This window comes from Amyelois transitella, chromosome 23 (genome assembly GCF_032362555.1).
Source record: "Amyelois transitella isolate CPQ chromosome 23, ilAmyTran1.1, whole genome shotgun sequence".
NCBI lineage: Eukaryota > Metazoa > Arthropoda > Insecta > Lepidoptera > Pyralidae > Amyelois > Amyelois transitella.
In genome coordinates this window covers 889,741-906,592 of record NC_083526.1, presented here as the reverse complement: position 1 = coordinate 906,592, position 16,852 = coordinate 889,741, and the positions used below count along the sequence as shown (strand labels likewise).

The 16,852-nt window shown below is 36.7% G+C and overlaps 1 long non-coding RNA gene across 1 annotated transcript in view; it reads right to left on the bottom strand.

Annotated features, from left to right (window-relative positions):
- LOC132903260 (uncharacterized) overlaps positions 1-16,852 on the bottom strand; it is an 87,517-nt gene that overhangs the window by 61,614 nt on the left and 9,051 nt on the right. The window lies entirely within an intron of this gene.

The window sequence follows — 16,852 nt, the reverse complement described above, 5'->3', positions numbered from 1 at the left end:
CCACTCCATCTCTTTTCCATGGATGTCGTAAAAGGCGACTAAGGGATATGCTTACAAGCTTGGGATTCTTTTTTAGGCGATGGTCTAGCAACCTGTCACTATTTGAATCTCAATTCTATCATAGAGCCGAATAACTGAAATACGTGACCTTAGCATAAGATCTTGTGCACCTAACTCCTCCAATGTGAACCTAAGTTAAGGGCACTCTGTTGTAGTTCTATGCAACCGGCCAAGTTGTCAATTAATTAAGGGGACGCCATTAAACTTGCACTCGGGAATTTATGGAGTAATAAGCGGAAAAACTTGTGCTGACACTTAAATTAAATAGACTGTAAGTAGGATGTAAGCCGCTTTAGGAGAAATACTCTGTTCTCAGTGCCGTGGATGTCGTAAGAGGCGGGTAAGGTAATGAGAAATCATGACCCATGCGGTAATCTAGTTTGAGGATAAAAAATAAATAATCCGTATTATAAACTTACATTATTCTTAATTTATCTGTTTTATCTTAATTTTTTATGGACCACCTATGTTTGAAAAAAACTTATTTTTATTATTTGCTATATACTACTTACATGCTACATATTTTCGGTCTTTCCAAACCAAAATACCGACAGATTGGCTCTGTCTACCCCGCAAGGGATATAGACATGTTAATGTAGGCTTATAAACTTGGGATTCATCTTTTAGTTAGACGATAGGCTAGCAACCTGTCACTATTTGAATCTCAATTCTATCATAAAGCCAACGGTTGAACGTGACCTATAAGTCATTTCAAGACTGTTGACTGATTTTATAACATTTTAAGCAAATGAAATATTTCGAAATTAATTTTTTTTTTTTTCAATTATTATGGGATATTTCAAACAACACTTAATAAATATTTTATATCTTTTGGTTAAAAAAATTTGTTTGACCTCGAATAAATAACTTAAAACCAACTTTATTACTGCATCCGAAGCGTCAGTGTAGAATAGCCGGTCACAAACGACACTACAGCATTTTCTTCAATAACGTCAACTTCACAATTATCCATACTTAGAATAGAAATGTGGACGAGAGAATACATAGACAGAGCCAACAGTCTTGAAAAAGACCGAATGGCCACGTTCAACTATTTAGCTTAATGAGAGAATTGAGATTCAAATAGTGACAGGTTACTAACCCATCGAATCCCAAGTTTGAAAGGGATGGGCCCTTTGTCGCCTTTTACGACATCCATAGGAAAGACATGAAGTGGTCCTATTATTTTTTGTATTGGTGCCGGGAACTACACGGCGCATTACACTGTCACTATTTTAATATTACGGAGAAAACATTGGTATGATTAATTAATTAATTGAATCGAAATTGAAATACCTCCCAATTTAACCCTTGTTTGAGTCGTAAACATGATAGCTAATACGGACAATAGTACCCAGATTATGTCACGACCTTTAACCCTATAAAGTTTCACGTCGCGAGAATGAGTCAGAACGGTAGTACGCTTGTCTGTGACACCGGAGGTCCCGGGTTTTAATCCCGGCCAGGGCATGATGATGGGAAAAAAACTTTTACCGATTGGCCTGGATCTTGGATGTTTATCTATATAAGTATTTATTATAAAATATAGTATCGTTGAGTTAGTATCTCGTGACACAAGTCTCGAACTTACTTCGAGTCTGACTCAATATGTGTAATTTGTCTTGTATATATTTATTTTATATTTATATTATAGAGTTATTGAAAGTGTCGCATTTCACTTAGAGCGCGTAGCGTAGTTTCAACGTGTGATTGCCGGTACAAACATTACAAAATTCTGCACTCTATATTCGCACTTTGATATCATACGATGTGTAAAAAAAAATTAATTGGCAAAAATTCAACGTAGTTTTAGGCGGGTATCAATCTGTCGCCCACATAAAACTACCTTTAATTATTAGCCTAATACCTTGAATTGTGAGTTCTATGATTAAGTCATTCATCTTAACATCGCCTTCATACATACATACATAAAAACACGCGTCTTACCCCTCCGGGGGTAGGCAGAGACTACCTCTCTCCACTTGCCACGATCTCTGCATACTTCCTTCGCTTCATCCACATTCATAACTCTCTTCATGCAAGCTCGGCGGTTTCGGGTACTTTTGACCTGACCCTTTACTAGGACGTCCTTAATTTGATCAAGATACGTTCGTCTAGGTCTTCCCACTCCGACCTTTCCCTCCACACTCTCCTTGTATCTGCTTAGTAAACCTGTTTTCATTCATCCTCTCCACATGACCGAACCATCTCAACATACCCTTTTCTATTCTTAACATCGCCTTCAGCTTTATAATATTAGTATAGATTATTACGGAACCCTCCTTACTTCTTTCAATTCTTATGACACATCTTGTGCAAGCTACTAACCCTAACCAAATCAATTATAAAATAAATAAATAAATATATACGGGACAAATTACACAAATTGGGTTAGCCTCGAAGTAAGTTCGAGACTTGTGTTACGAGATACTAACTCAACGATACTATATTTTATAATAAATACTTATATAGATAAACATCCAAGACCCAGGCCAATTGGAGAAAGTTCGTTTCTCATCATGCCCTGACCGGGATTCGAACCCGGGACCCCCGGTGTCACAGACAAGCGGACTACCGCTACACCACAGAGGCCGCCTTCTTACTTCTTTCAATTCTTATGACACAACTCGTGCAAGCTACTAACCCTAACCAAATCAATTCATTGGCACTCGGCACTAACAACAATTTATGGTGTCAGTGACACTAGACCGACAAACACAATAGATTTATATCATCTCGTTACTATTTGAGACCACAGTATATTATGATAGTGTTAGATTCTTTTTTGTATTGATGCCGTATGATTCCCAGCACCAATACAAAAAAAAATAGGACCACTCCATCTCTTTCTCATGGATGTCGTAAAAGGCGACTAAGGGATAGGCTTACAAACTTGGGATTCTTTTTAGGCGATAGGCTAGCAACCTGTCACAATTTGGATCTCAATTCTATCATTAAGCCAAATAGCTGAACGTGGCCGTCTTTTCAAGACGCAAGGGATATAGACGTGACCATATGTATGTATGCATGTATGTAAAATATTGGGCTGCCAATAATTACACAAAAATTTAAGCATTCCAATTTTAATTAATTAATTCACATTTATTCTATCATTGAGCGAAACAGCTGAATGTCAATGTCAACCTGTATGAAATCAGTCTTTTTTTTATTGTTGGCTTTGTCTATCGCGCAAGGGATAAAGACGTAATTGTATGTATGTAAAAATTAGGCATATTCTCAATACTATTAAGTCGCGAAGTCAGTCATATTCATGGCTTGTTTTATTACTAGACATCTTCTTAAACTGGTCAGTTAATATTTGACAATCACTATAACTATCCCTTTAACTTAATAAGACATAACGTTTTGTTTTTGTTTTAAGAAACGCACAAGTGGCGCCCTCATTGACAGGTATTCTCTGTTTCTTGTCACAAAATCTGGCTTGAGCTTGGCGCAGGAATCTCATAAAGAATTTTAGTTTGATTTGAACCTTAATCAAAATCCAGCTTTATACATAAATCTATATAAAATTGAAAATCCTTAAAAAAAATTTATTTAAATTTCGTATAAGTCACATATCACAACAATGTATTATATCGTCAACATTTCTATTCTAAGTTTGGATATTGTTAAGTTGACGTTGTTGAAGAAAATGCTGCGGTGCAGTTTTTTACCGCTTCTTCTGCACTGACGCTTTGGAAGCGGCAGTATACTTAATTTTAAGTAATTTATTTGACGACAATTTTGTGAAACCAAAATGTATGACAATTATTAAGTGATGTTGAAGTGTCCTATGTACCTATTATTTTTAATACATACGTACATACATATAATCACGTCTATATCCCTTGCGGGGTAGACAGAGCCCACAGTCTTGAAAAAACTGAATGGCCACGTTCAGCTATTTGGCTTAATGATAAAATTGAGATTCAAATAGTGACAGGTTGCTAGCCCGTCGCCTAAAAAAGAATCCCAAGTTTGTAAGCCTATCCCTTAGTCGCCTTTTACGACATCCATGGGATGTGATATTTTTAATAAAGAAAGTTAATCCGATTTGTATTATAGACATACATACATACATAAAAACACGCCTCTTTCCCGGAAGGGTAGGCAGAGACTACCTCTTTCCACTTGCCACGATCTCTGCTTACTTCGTTCGCTTCATCCACATTAATAACTTTCTTCTTGCAAGCTCGGCGGTTTCGGGTACTCTAGACCTGACCCTTTACCAGGACGTCCTTAATTTGATCAAGATACGTTCGTCTAGGTCTTCCCACTCACTTTTTCCCATTATAGACTTCTTATTAAAATCATTAAACAAACTTCCTTAATTACGAATGCAATCGTTACTCGGCTCATCCGCTGGTAAGACAATCGGTAAAATGGATTGAAAATAATTCTAATTACTTTCACGTTGGGGAAAGAAGTTTCGCGCATAGACGTAGAAACTGATAGAGCGGGCGTTTACGAGTGAACTAGAGAGAAAGAAGGATAGATAAATTTGTAAATAGTTAATTTGACGTCTTTGAAGAAAATGCCACAGTGCTGTTTGTTTCGCTTCTATAGTTATGCAAGCGTGGTAACTTTGATTATTAGTAGCATTTGCTCCGGTCGCGATAAATTAAACTTCGCGAAATGCAATAAAAAAACATAGAAATTTTATGGGATGGGCTAGCAACTTGTTAGAATCTGAATCTTGATTCCATCACTAACTTCTCTTAAACAGGTTACCTTGAGGTAGCTATATGTATATCTCAGAATCTGAATTCCACCGTCTCAGCGTAGGAGGCTCACCTCTCGCTTAAACCCTTAATCGCCTCTTACGATACCTACGTGAATAAATGGGGTGGTGCTATTCTACTCTGCCAGCACTACATGGTCCTATTCGTTTCTATAAAGAAAATTAAATCAATATCACCTCTATTGATTCCTAAGTCTGTGACTCCGAGGACCTCAGAGGAAATTGTTAAAAGTTTTCACTGCTCGACTTTTTTTTTTAATTTAAGAGTGAAGTTTCTTGGAATTTTGTATGGAGTTTGAACGGAAGCCCGATGACAAGTTTTAACTAGGCCGGTGGGTAGATACTTGACGCTGCGTTTGTTTTGCGTAATTTTTTATCGACTTATTGAAAGAAGTTGCATGAAGAGAGTTATGAATGTGGATGAAGCAAAGGAAGTATGCAGGGATCGTGGCAAGTGGAAAGATATAGTCTCTGCCTACCCCTCCGGGAAAGAGGCGTGATTTTATGTATGTATGTATGTATTGAAAGAAGTAATGATATTATTCTATTCTCTCGTGTCGTGTGGTTTCCGGCACTGAAGAACGAGGACTTCTCCATCTCTTTCCAATGGATGTAAAAAACCGAATAGGCTTATAAACTTTTTGTAGGCGATTGGCTTGACAGCTGAATTCTTGAAAATATTTCGATATTTTCAAGACTTCTTGCCACGTGTACCCCGCAAGAGATGTAGACGTGATAATATGTATGTAATAATATAGGTATAGTTATAATTTTTACAGAAGCACAATAATTTGACATGTTCTCTAACATTTTATTACTGAAAATCAGAATATTTCATCATGATCCAATATGAGTCGGATCCAAGGTTGCGGAGGTCAGACGGGAGTCGCTTCGTGTAAAAACTATATAGTATTGAGGTCACAAACTCCGGGCTCCTCTCCAGAAAATGAGGATCAAACAACGTTTCTTACTGAAAACACAAGTGGGGGGAGGCTGGTTTTCTGAGATACAAGCATCTGCTTAGTTCAGACACCAGTCTCTCATATTCTTACCTATGTTATGTATTTATTACTTGATATTTGAGAGAAAATAAAAACAAAATTGATTTGATTTGATTTGAATTTGATTTGATTTGAAAATACGTAGATGATAGGATACGAACCAGCATCATGCTCGAGGTCGCTTTTTGAGTAAGATACTTTAACCACACTGCCGGTCCCACCGTATATATGAAAATGCTGCAGTGTAGTTTGTTCCGCCGCTTCTTCTACACATGCGCCTTGGAAGCGGTAGAAGTTATAATTAGATTTAAGTTATGTGACGTCAATAAGTGATACCTTGTATCCAATTTTGAAAATAAATCTATTCTATTCTATTCTATTCTATAAAACAAAACGGACATGGTAAAATAAATTAGGTCAAGAATTTGAGGTTAAAAAGTACCCTAAAAAGGGCGGAAAAAGGTAACCATTATTTGATTCCCAGGTTAGCCATTTTCTCCAAAAATCTTGTTAGGTTGCAGTTAAACTAATCCTGATTTATGCATTGTAGTCCGTAGATTAGAGTGTGGATGTTATAGAGCGCGCTCTCGATCTTTCTTGACCGCATTTAAAAAGGTTGAGGTTATAACTTCAACTTTAAATCGGCGAGTTTATATTTAAGATAGCTGAATGATGGATTATGCAAAAGAAACCAATTGTCCAATTCGACCAGGTCGACGAATAATCAAAAAAATAAAAGTGATAATTATTGCTATCGCTATTTGAATCTCAATTCTATCATTAAGCCAAATAGCTGAACGTGACCGATCAGTCTTTTCGAGACTGTTGGCTCTGTCTATCCCTCAAGGGATATAGACGTGACCATATGTATTTATGTATAAATATTGCTTTTCATAGATATTCAATCAACTTTGTACATACATATAATCACGTATTTATCCCTTGCGGAGTAGACAGAGCCAACAGCCTTGAAAAGACTGATAGGCCACGTTAAATTTTGTACACCTCAGTATTATCCGCTTTGCAATATAATAGATTTTTTGATGTGCAAAACTGTAAATACAATTTACCTAAATAATTTACTTTGTTAAATTTGCAAGTACCAGTTCTATTGTGAAATTCCACATTTTTGGAAGCCATTAACGTGCACTTATTGAAAATCCTTTAAAGTAACACATATAGTCGTTAGTGTCATTACACATTGTGCCGTGTGGTTCCCGGCTCCGATAGGAAAAAGAATAGGACCACTCAATCTCTTGAAGTCGTAAAAGGCGACTTAGAAATAGGCTTATAAACTTGTGTTTTTTTTAGGCGATGGGCTAGCAATCTATCACTTTTTGAATCTCAATTCTATTATTAAGCCAAACAGCTGAACGTGGCTTATAAGTTTTTTTAAGACTGTTGGCTCTGTCTTCCCCGAAAATGATATATACGTTATTAATGTATGTATGTATGTTACACATATTTGACGGCCTCTGTGGCGCAGCGGTAGTACGCTTGTCTGTGACATCGGACGAACGAACTTACTTCGAGGCTAACTCAATCTGTGTAATTTGTCCCGTATATATTTATTCATATTTATATGTATAAAGCGTTCTATAGTGGAATTGTTACGCTAACCCGTGGCCATTTTCTGGTCTTGATTATCTTCATTATTTTGTGGGATGTAGTTCATGGCGTAATTATGTGTTAGTTTTCATTATGCCACTAGCTAGTTTAAGTCCGTGGCTCTGCTTGCGTGGGATTTTACTTGCTAATTGTCAGCTTAGCTCTCAATCAACACTTTAAAAAATATAAATTTATATTTTAATATTTTTTGTGTGTTTGTAAAGAATAAACTTAAATACTAGTAGACTGATTTTTATGAAATTTGGCACGGAATGGAATACACGCATATGGAATAGACTATATAACTACTATACTAATAGGTTTAACAAAGGCTATTACGGAATTTCCCACAGAAGCGAAGCCCCGCGCAAAAGTAAGTCATACATGCATACATACATACATATAATCACGTCTATATCCCTTGCGGGGTAGTCATAGCCAACAGTCTTGAGAAGACTGATAGGCCACGTAGCTGTTTGGCTTTATGGTGGAATTGAGATTCAAATAGTGACAGATTGCTAGCCCATCGCCTAAAAGAAGAATCCCAAGTTTACAACCTTAGTCGCCTCTTACGACATCCATGGGAAATGAGATGGAGTGGTCCCACACGGCAAAAGAAAACTGTATTGCGCAAAAAGAAACCACGCGGACGAAGTCACGGGCAAAATTCTTTCTTTTTTTTAATTTCTTACTACTTCAGGGTATGGGTATTTTAGATTTTTCTACTTACTTACAGAAAAAGTAAAATTCTTTTTACAAACACGTATTTTCTTACTAAACTATGCCTTTGAAAGCTCCGTACACAAGCCATTGAATTATGAAGCTTAGCGTTAGCACATAAAGTTGCTTTTTAATTAACACACCTACGGAACACCTTTAATTAACGCTGTTTAAATATACAGTCTGTGTCTCTTACTTACACAACCTTCGGCCTTATTTTTTTAAAATAAATATATGGGATTTAAACATACTTATTATTTATCCCTTGCGGGGTAGACAGAGTCAACAGTCTTGAAAAGACTGAATGGCCACGTTCAGCTATTTGGCTTAATGATAGAATTGTGATTCAAATAGTGACAGGTTGCTAGCCCATCGCCTAAAAAAGAATCCCAAGTTTGTAAGCCTATCCCTTAGTCGCCGTTTACGACATCCATGGGAAAGAGATGGAGTGGTCCTATTCTTTTTTGTATTGATGCCGGGAACCACACGGCACCAATACAAAAAAGAAAAATGCTTAAATGCCTTAACCATTAAAAAACTTTGAAACACGTTTTTTAAGCCATCATACCTTACCTCTCGACAACTGACGCTCAGAAATCACCATGATGTATTCAAGTTTAAATTACTGTAGGTCAGAGTAATAAGCCAGGGTATCTTGGGAGTCGGAACAGATTAGTCCTGGTAATTCTGGGGATTCCGGGATTGCCCGGGATAGCCCGGGATTAGGATAAAACGGGAGAGGACGTCGGATTTCAACTGAAATTGCAACCTTCATACTAATTTTGTTACTGATGTTGCATCTAGCTTTTTTTTTATCTTTCATACATACTTTCAATCACGTCTATATCCCTTGCGGGCGCAGACAGACCCAACTGACTCGAAAAGATACATACATATGGTCACGTTTATATCCCTTGCGGGGCAGACAGAGCCAAAAGTCTCGAAAAGACTGAATGGCCACGTTCAGCTATTTGGCTTAATGATAGAATTGAGATTCAAATAGTGACATGTTGCTAACCCATCGCCTAAAATTCAAGTTTGTAAGCCTATCCCTTAGTCGCCTATTACGACATCCGTGGGAAAGAGATGGAGTGGTCCTATTCTTTTTTGTGTTGGTGCCGGGAACCACACGGCACACGACTCAAAAAAATTGGAAGGATAAAAACATGATTTTATGTATGTAGATATTTGTAAAAAATAAATATTTCAAGTAGTTCAAAGTTGTCTTGAAAATGGGAGCTGTTAAGAGTCATCTCAATCTGTGTAATTTGTCCCGTTTAAACATATTTATTTATTACAATTTTGTGATATTAATCCATTTCGATACTTTTATCGTTCAGTAATAAGGTATAAAATGTGATGCAGTAAAAACTGAATTACTCTGAGTGCACTTTACCGTATGACAGTACTGAATTTCTCTCACAAAAGTGAAAATAAAAATGATCGTAAGTGTCACAATTCAATAGCTCTCAAGCTTGTATATACATACATACTTACATATAATCACGTCTTTATCCCTTGCAGGGTAGACATAGCCAACAGTCTTGAAAAGACTGATAGGCCACGTTCAGCTGTTTGGCTTAATGATAGAATTGAGATTCAAATAGTGACAGGTTGCTAGCCAATCGCTTAAAAAAAGAATCGTAACTTAATAAGCCTGTCCCTTAGTCGCTTTTTACGACATCCATGGCAAAGAGATGGAGGTGGTCCTATCCTTTTTTTTATTAGTGCCGGGAACCACACGGCATCATACATCTTAAACACCACATACACACAATACTACAAATATTTTAATTAATTTGAAACTTCCAAAAACTACATACAAAGCTTTGAAAATGAATTGCATTAAAGCAACCACGCGTTTTTATTTAAACCTACTGCATTTGACGTCATTCGTGACAATGCATGCATGTAGTCAAAAGTTATGTTAAACCTTCGTGGTTTCAATATCAATAACGAATACCCTGGCCATTGTATATTGTGTCAAGAAGATTAAAAATAAGAGTTACTGCTCATTCGCTTCTGTAATCTACTGTGTCATGTCTTATGTGTATATATAAAATTTTATCTAAAATAAATAAACTAATGTACTCACTGCACTCTCTGCTTTCATTTATTCTAACAAGTTAAATAATTAATTACGACTTTAACAGTCACAAACAGTTTAGGTTTATCTGTTCAGCTTATTGTTGCAAAGACTGCTGTTTATTTAGTGCGTGCAATATTTAACAAAAACCAGGCTTTTTGATGACCACTCACTACATCTCTTTCCCATGGATGTCGTAAAAGGCGACTTAGGGATAGGCTTATAAACTTGTGATTCTATTTGTAGGCGATGGGCTAGCAACCTGTCACTATTCGAATCTCAATTCTATCATTAAGTTGAACAGCTGAACGTGGCCTATCAGTCTTTTCAAGACTGTCGGCTCTGTCTACGGCGCAAGGGATAAAGACGTGATTATATGTATGTATGTATGCAAGTTTTTTGTGCCATGTGATTCCCAGCACTTTAATTGAATAGGACGACTCTATCTCTTAACCGTAGATGTCGTAAAAGGTGATCAAGGGAATGGCTAATAAACTTGGGATTCTTCTTGTAAGCGATGGATTTGCAACCTGTCTCTATTCGAATCTCAATTCTATCTTAGAGCCAAATACCTCAACGTAGTCTATCAGTCCTTTCAAGACTGTCGGCTCTGTCTACGGCGCAAGGGATAAAGACGTGATTATATGTACATAGATATTGAAATAGCGACGTTGCTAGCCCATCACCTATAATGTGAAATTTAACGCATTTTACTCCCAAATTCGGTCTCTGACCATAGTGAAAGTTTTATTACAAAAACCACGGACCTAGCAAAACTGTATTCCAGAAACTGTCCTGGAATTTGTCCTGGAATTCATCCTGCTCTCCGTCTCTCTTGACACAAAAGCTTGAGCGAAACACATTTGAACTAAACTGAATTTAGATTCGAATTGAATGCGGGGGAGTGAGTACTATTGTTTTGAACAGGTTTGTAATGCTTTCAAGTTAGCCATATTTTTTTCTATTAAAATAATAGAAATAAACTAGAAACAGATAGGAATATAATAGGCAAATAGTGCCGTGCGGTTCCCGGCACCAATACAAAAAAAAAGGACCACTGTATATCTTTCCCATGAATGTCGTAAAAGGCGACTAAGGGCTAGGCTTATAAATTTGGGATTATTTTTCTTCTTCTCAATCCTATCATTAAGCCAAATAGCTGAACGTGGCCATTCAAGACTGTTGGCCCTGTCTACCCCGCAAGGGATATAGACGTGACCATATGTATGTAACATAGAATCCGGAATAAAAACCGAAAGCATTTTTTTCTTTAAAAAAAATTATTAAAAAATCTGAAAAAGTTACATGTAAACCTAATATAACATGTTTATATTCCTTTTGATAGGTAGACAGAGCCAACTATCTAAAAAGATTGAAAGTCATTTTCCGTTTGACCAACAAAAAATATTGAAAAGAAAAATATTCTTAAAAAATCAATGAATTTCATAAAAAGGGAAGGAATATTTTTCACTTATCCCCAACGAAGCTAGCTTAAAACCAAACAAGAGGTATAACTAAGTCACGTCTCATGACTTCATTTTCAATTAAACCTAGACTTAAGTCTATGCCTCGGTCGGACCAAAGTTACTGAGTATGGTAAAAACTGGAATAGGCAAATAATTAAAAAAATAAGTACTTTAAAAGAAACACAAATTATGAAGTGCCGTGTGGTTCCTGGCACCAATACAAAAAAGAATAGGACCACTCCATCTCTTTCCCATGGATGTCGTAAAATGCGACTAAGGGATAGGCTTACAAACTTGGGATTTGTTTTTTTAAGCGATGGGCTAGCAACCTGTCACTATTTGGATCTCAATTCTCTCATTAAGCCAAATAGCTGAACGTGGCCGATCAGTCTTTTCAAGACTGTTGGCTCGGTCTACCCCACAAGGGACATAGACGTGACCATATGTATGTATGTACAAATTATGAATGCGAAAGTAAATAAGTTTGTTTGTTTGTTTGTTACCTGTTCACGCGTTATCTACTATTAACTGCGAAAGTCCTAATAACCGATAATTTTCGGTTAAAACCATTTTTGCCAACCTGTACTGTGTTACTTTTATAATGACTTTTTACACGGTATTAGCTTTTTTGATCACCAAATTCCATTTAATTCTTCTTCGTACAACCAATTTTCTAATTCAATAATATACAATAAATTTAAAAAACAGCACCAATTAAAAAAAAAATAGGACCACTCCATCTCGTTCGCATTTATCTCGTAAAAGGCAACTAAGGGATAGGGTTATAAACTTGAAATTCTTCTTTTAGGCGATGGGCTAGCAACCTGTCACTATTTGAATCTCAATTTAATCATTAAGCCAAACAGCTGAACGTGGCCTATCAGTATTTTCAAGATAAAAAGCAGGTAGGTACGTAAAATAAAAAATAAAAATTTTTTTTTACAAAAATACTACAATTAACAAAAAAGATAAATTAAATCCAAGTCAACACCTGCACATACAGTTGCCTGAATGTGCAGGTACCGTCACCGTAAAACCAAACCCGTCACTCCATCACCCCTTATTACATTCTCAATGGTCTTAAAGGATTCTAACGGTGATAGATTGCCGGCCAATTACATCTCGTAGTTTACGAGATCTACCCTCTGTCAGGTCAAATGTAAGATAACCTCTTTAGCAAGGCAAAGGGTAACACGGTGCCCTTATGAGATCTGTCTGTCACGTCCAATTTTCTCTGAAACTAGCAAGTCCGGTGTTGCAATATTACGCTTTTTTTTTATTTACATAACAAACATTTAACTGCCTTCAAACATGCTGTGAATGGGTTCTTACTGTGGCAATAATGGGTCATCCTAATTTGATATTTTATATAGCTATGTACATACATACATACATATGGTCTCGTCTATATCCCTTGTGGGGTAGAGATAGCCAACAGTCTTATAGGCCACGCTCAGCTATTTGGCTTGAGATTCAAATAGTGACAGGTTGCTAGCCCGTATCGCCTAAAAAAAAGAATCTCAAGTTTGTAAGCCTATCCATTAGTCGCCTTTTACGACATCCATGGGAAAGAAATGGAGTGGTCCTATTTGGTGATTCTTTTGCTCGGAAGACCAGCGTTGTGGTTACCACCGCAACATTATGCTGAGAGGAAGCCTTTTTGATATTCACAAAAACGCACAAATTGTAAAATCCTGTTACTTAGTATAGTTAAGTTTGTGATATTAAATAAAATATTTTTCTTTCTTTCTTTCTTTTTTGTACTGGTGCCAGGAATCACATGGTAGGTATGTACATATATGTATTTATAATTTATTTTATGTATCTTGTATGTATAATTTTTCAGTAGGTATGCATGTGCACTTTATCGCACCACCAACTTAAAGTTTTTTCCGTTCGGTCAGCTGGTTGACTGGAAGAGAATGCCAAACGGCATTAAATCCGCCTTTTGTACATTTTTTTTTGTGAAATAAAGTTTTATATAAATAAATAAACAAGTAATAATTTTAGGCCGTATAGTTCCAGGCACTTAAGGTCTTATTAGGCTTATTCCGTGGCATTATATCATAATCTAAACTTTGAATACTATCTGCAACTGAAAGCAACTGTTGCGCGCTCCTGAACTTGCGCCGAGGTCAGCCGTTTCCTGTTTGACCACCCCTGGCCACCAACTTCCGGTGGATATGACCGCGCATACATTTCAAAGCATTAGAATATATTTCTTTACACAAATATAATCACATCTATATCCCTTGCGGGGTAGACAGAGCCAACAGTCTAAATGGGCTGACAAATAACATACATTTTAAAATTAATATACACCATAACTATTGATAAAATGGTGAAAAGTTTCATCATAAAAACGTACATTAAATTGATTACCGCCTTATCTTGATGGACGTCCAACGAACGGCGATCGTTTATAAAAACCAAAATCATTAGGCAAATAGATCGTATATTTTTAGGCTGATCGATAGAACAAGTATTTATAGTACACATATGTATGTTAATTCATTACGTACGGGCTAGACAGAGCCGGCAGCGAAAAGACTAAAAGTTCCTGCTTCCTGAAGGTTCCTGCCCTGTAGCAAGGCACGCGTGATGCCCTTTTTACATACATACATACATATAGTCTCGTCTATATCCCTTGCGGGCTAGACAGAGCCCACGGTCTCACAGACTTAAAGGCCACGTTAAGCTATATGACTTTATGATGGAATTGAGATTCAAATAGCTACAGGTTGCTAGTCCGTCGTCTAAAAACAAAGAATGCGAATTTTATAAGCCTATCCCTTAGTCGCCTTCTACGACATCTATGGGAAAGAAATGAAGTGGTTCTATTCTCTTTTTTATTGGTGCCGGAAACCACGCGGCGGTTTTTTGATATCCTGTGAAAAACTGTTTCGTTTATAACCTACTTCAAAAAAAAGGAGGAGGTTTCTCAATTCGTCCGTATATTTTTTAAATATGACGTTAAATGAGATAGCGATAGTTTTCGCGCGATAAAAACAGCATCGCGCGTGCGTACGAGGGCTGGATTATTGCTTACAACAAGAATGAAAATACAATGACTAATAGATACATCAATCATTTAAAAAAGTCATAACATTTATAGCACACTTTGAAATTGTCAGTAGATAAAACATCATGTGCCTAATGTATATCAGTTGGTATTAAAAATACATACACACATATCATCACGTCTTTATCCCTTGCGGGGTAGGCAGAGCCAACAGTCTTGAAAAGACTGAAAGGCCACGTTCAGCTGTTTGGCTTATTGATAGAACTGTGATTCAAATACTGAAAGGTTGCTAGCCCATCGTCTAAAAGAGGAATCCCAAGTTTATCAACCAATCCCTTAGTCGCCTTTTTCGACATCCGTGGGAAAGAGATGGAGTAGTTCTGTTCTTTTTTCTATTGGTGCCGGGAACCACACGGCACGGTAGATAAGTATTAAAAATGGCAAAATAAAATAGATTAAGGATAAATAATTAATTATAACTTATCTTCACTTATTTTAATCAAATATTATAAATAGGAAACATACTTATGGAAAATCTCCATAACCCACGAACCGATTTTAAAATTCCGAACGATAATTAAGATAAAAACAAAATTATCTATTCTATTATAATTATTTACTTATCTGTTTCTTGTATGTTTCGAAGACGCGGACGCCATTATTGGATTAGACGAAATGAGATAGCCACGAATAGAAAGAGAGGGAAGATGCCTACATCCAAGACTGGATATGGACGAGGACAATGTGATGTTCTTTTGGTTACAGTACCTGGGTGACCGAGCGGAGATTGGCGTTCTTGTTGACTATAATGCAGTATTAAGATATAATATAATCCTGAAGTGAGTCAGGTTTTTACAAGAAGCGACTCCCGTCTTACCTACGCAACCTTTGCAGAGGAACCTAACCCATATTGGATTATGGTAAAAGCTACGCTAGATGAATGGGTCTATTCTTGTCGATTCTATTCCTCCTTCACGTCTTTATACCTTATGGGGTAGACAGAGCCAACAGTCTCGCAAAGACTGAAAGGTCAAAGTCAGTTGTATGCCTTAAACACGGAATTGAATACACACATACATACATATCATCACGTCTTTATCCCTTGCGGGGTAGACAGAGCCAACAGTCTTGAAAAAACTGATAGGTCACGTTCAACTGTGTAGCTTTGATAGAATTGAAATACAAATAGTGACAGGTTGCTGGCCCATCGCATAAAAGAATAATCCCAAGTTTATTAGCCTATCTCTTAGTCGCCTTTCACGACGTCCATGGAAAGGAGATGAAGTGGTCCTATTCTAATTCTGCAGGGAACAATAAGGCACTTTCTATACTGTGTTAGTTTATAAACAGTTACTAACGTAATAACAGTTTATTGGTCGTGGTTCAAATATCAATTTGGCAATTCTGAGATTGCACTGATAAAACAAAATCAGCGGGGGACTTACATATTACAAGAATCTTAAAAATATTTATTTAAAAATTATCAAGATTGCGTCTCAATTAAATTTGATTGATATACGCGAGCTATCAGTTATTTATGACTAATTATGATAACTCAAACAGCATCATACTGATATGAAGATATGTGAAGGTGATAGGGTAATTTGTATGACAAGTTACAAATTCTAATATGAATAATGTACTGCACTCAGTGCACTCGTTATATTTCTATTTTTTGGGGTAAATTCTCTTTTACTCTATGTAAAATATTAAGGCCCTGGTCACGTCTTTCATACATACATAAAATCACGCCTCTTTCCCGGAGGGGTAGGCAGAGACTACCTCTTTCCACTTGCCACGATCCCTGCATACTTCCTTTGCTTCATCCACATTCATAACTCTCTACATACAAGCTCGGCGGTTTCGGCTACTTTTGACCTGACCCTTTACCAGGACGTCCTTAATTCTTTCATCATCATCAGATAGAAGACTTTCTAGAAGATAGGTCAGGTCAATAGTATGAAATGGCATGGACTAAATTGTCGACGCTGGTGACACTGATTTCAAGAATCAAGAGAAAGGCCAGGAACGATACTTCATTCTTCATGAAAAATCAATAATTAAGATTAAAAAAAAAACAATTCTAAAAAGAAAAAATGGTCCGGCAAATACTGAGTCCAAAACAGAAGATATATCGTCAAAGTTTTC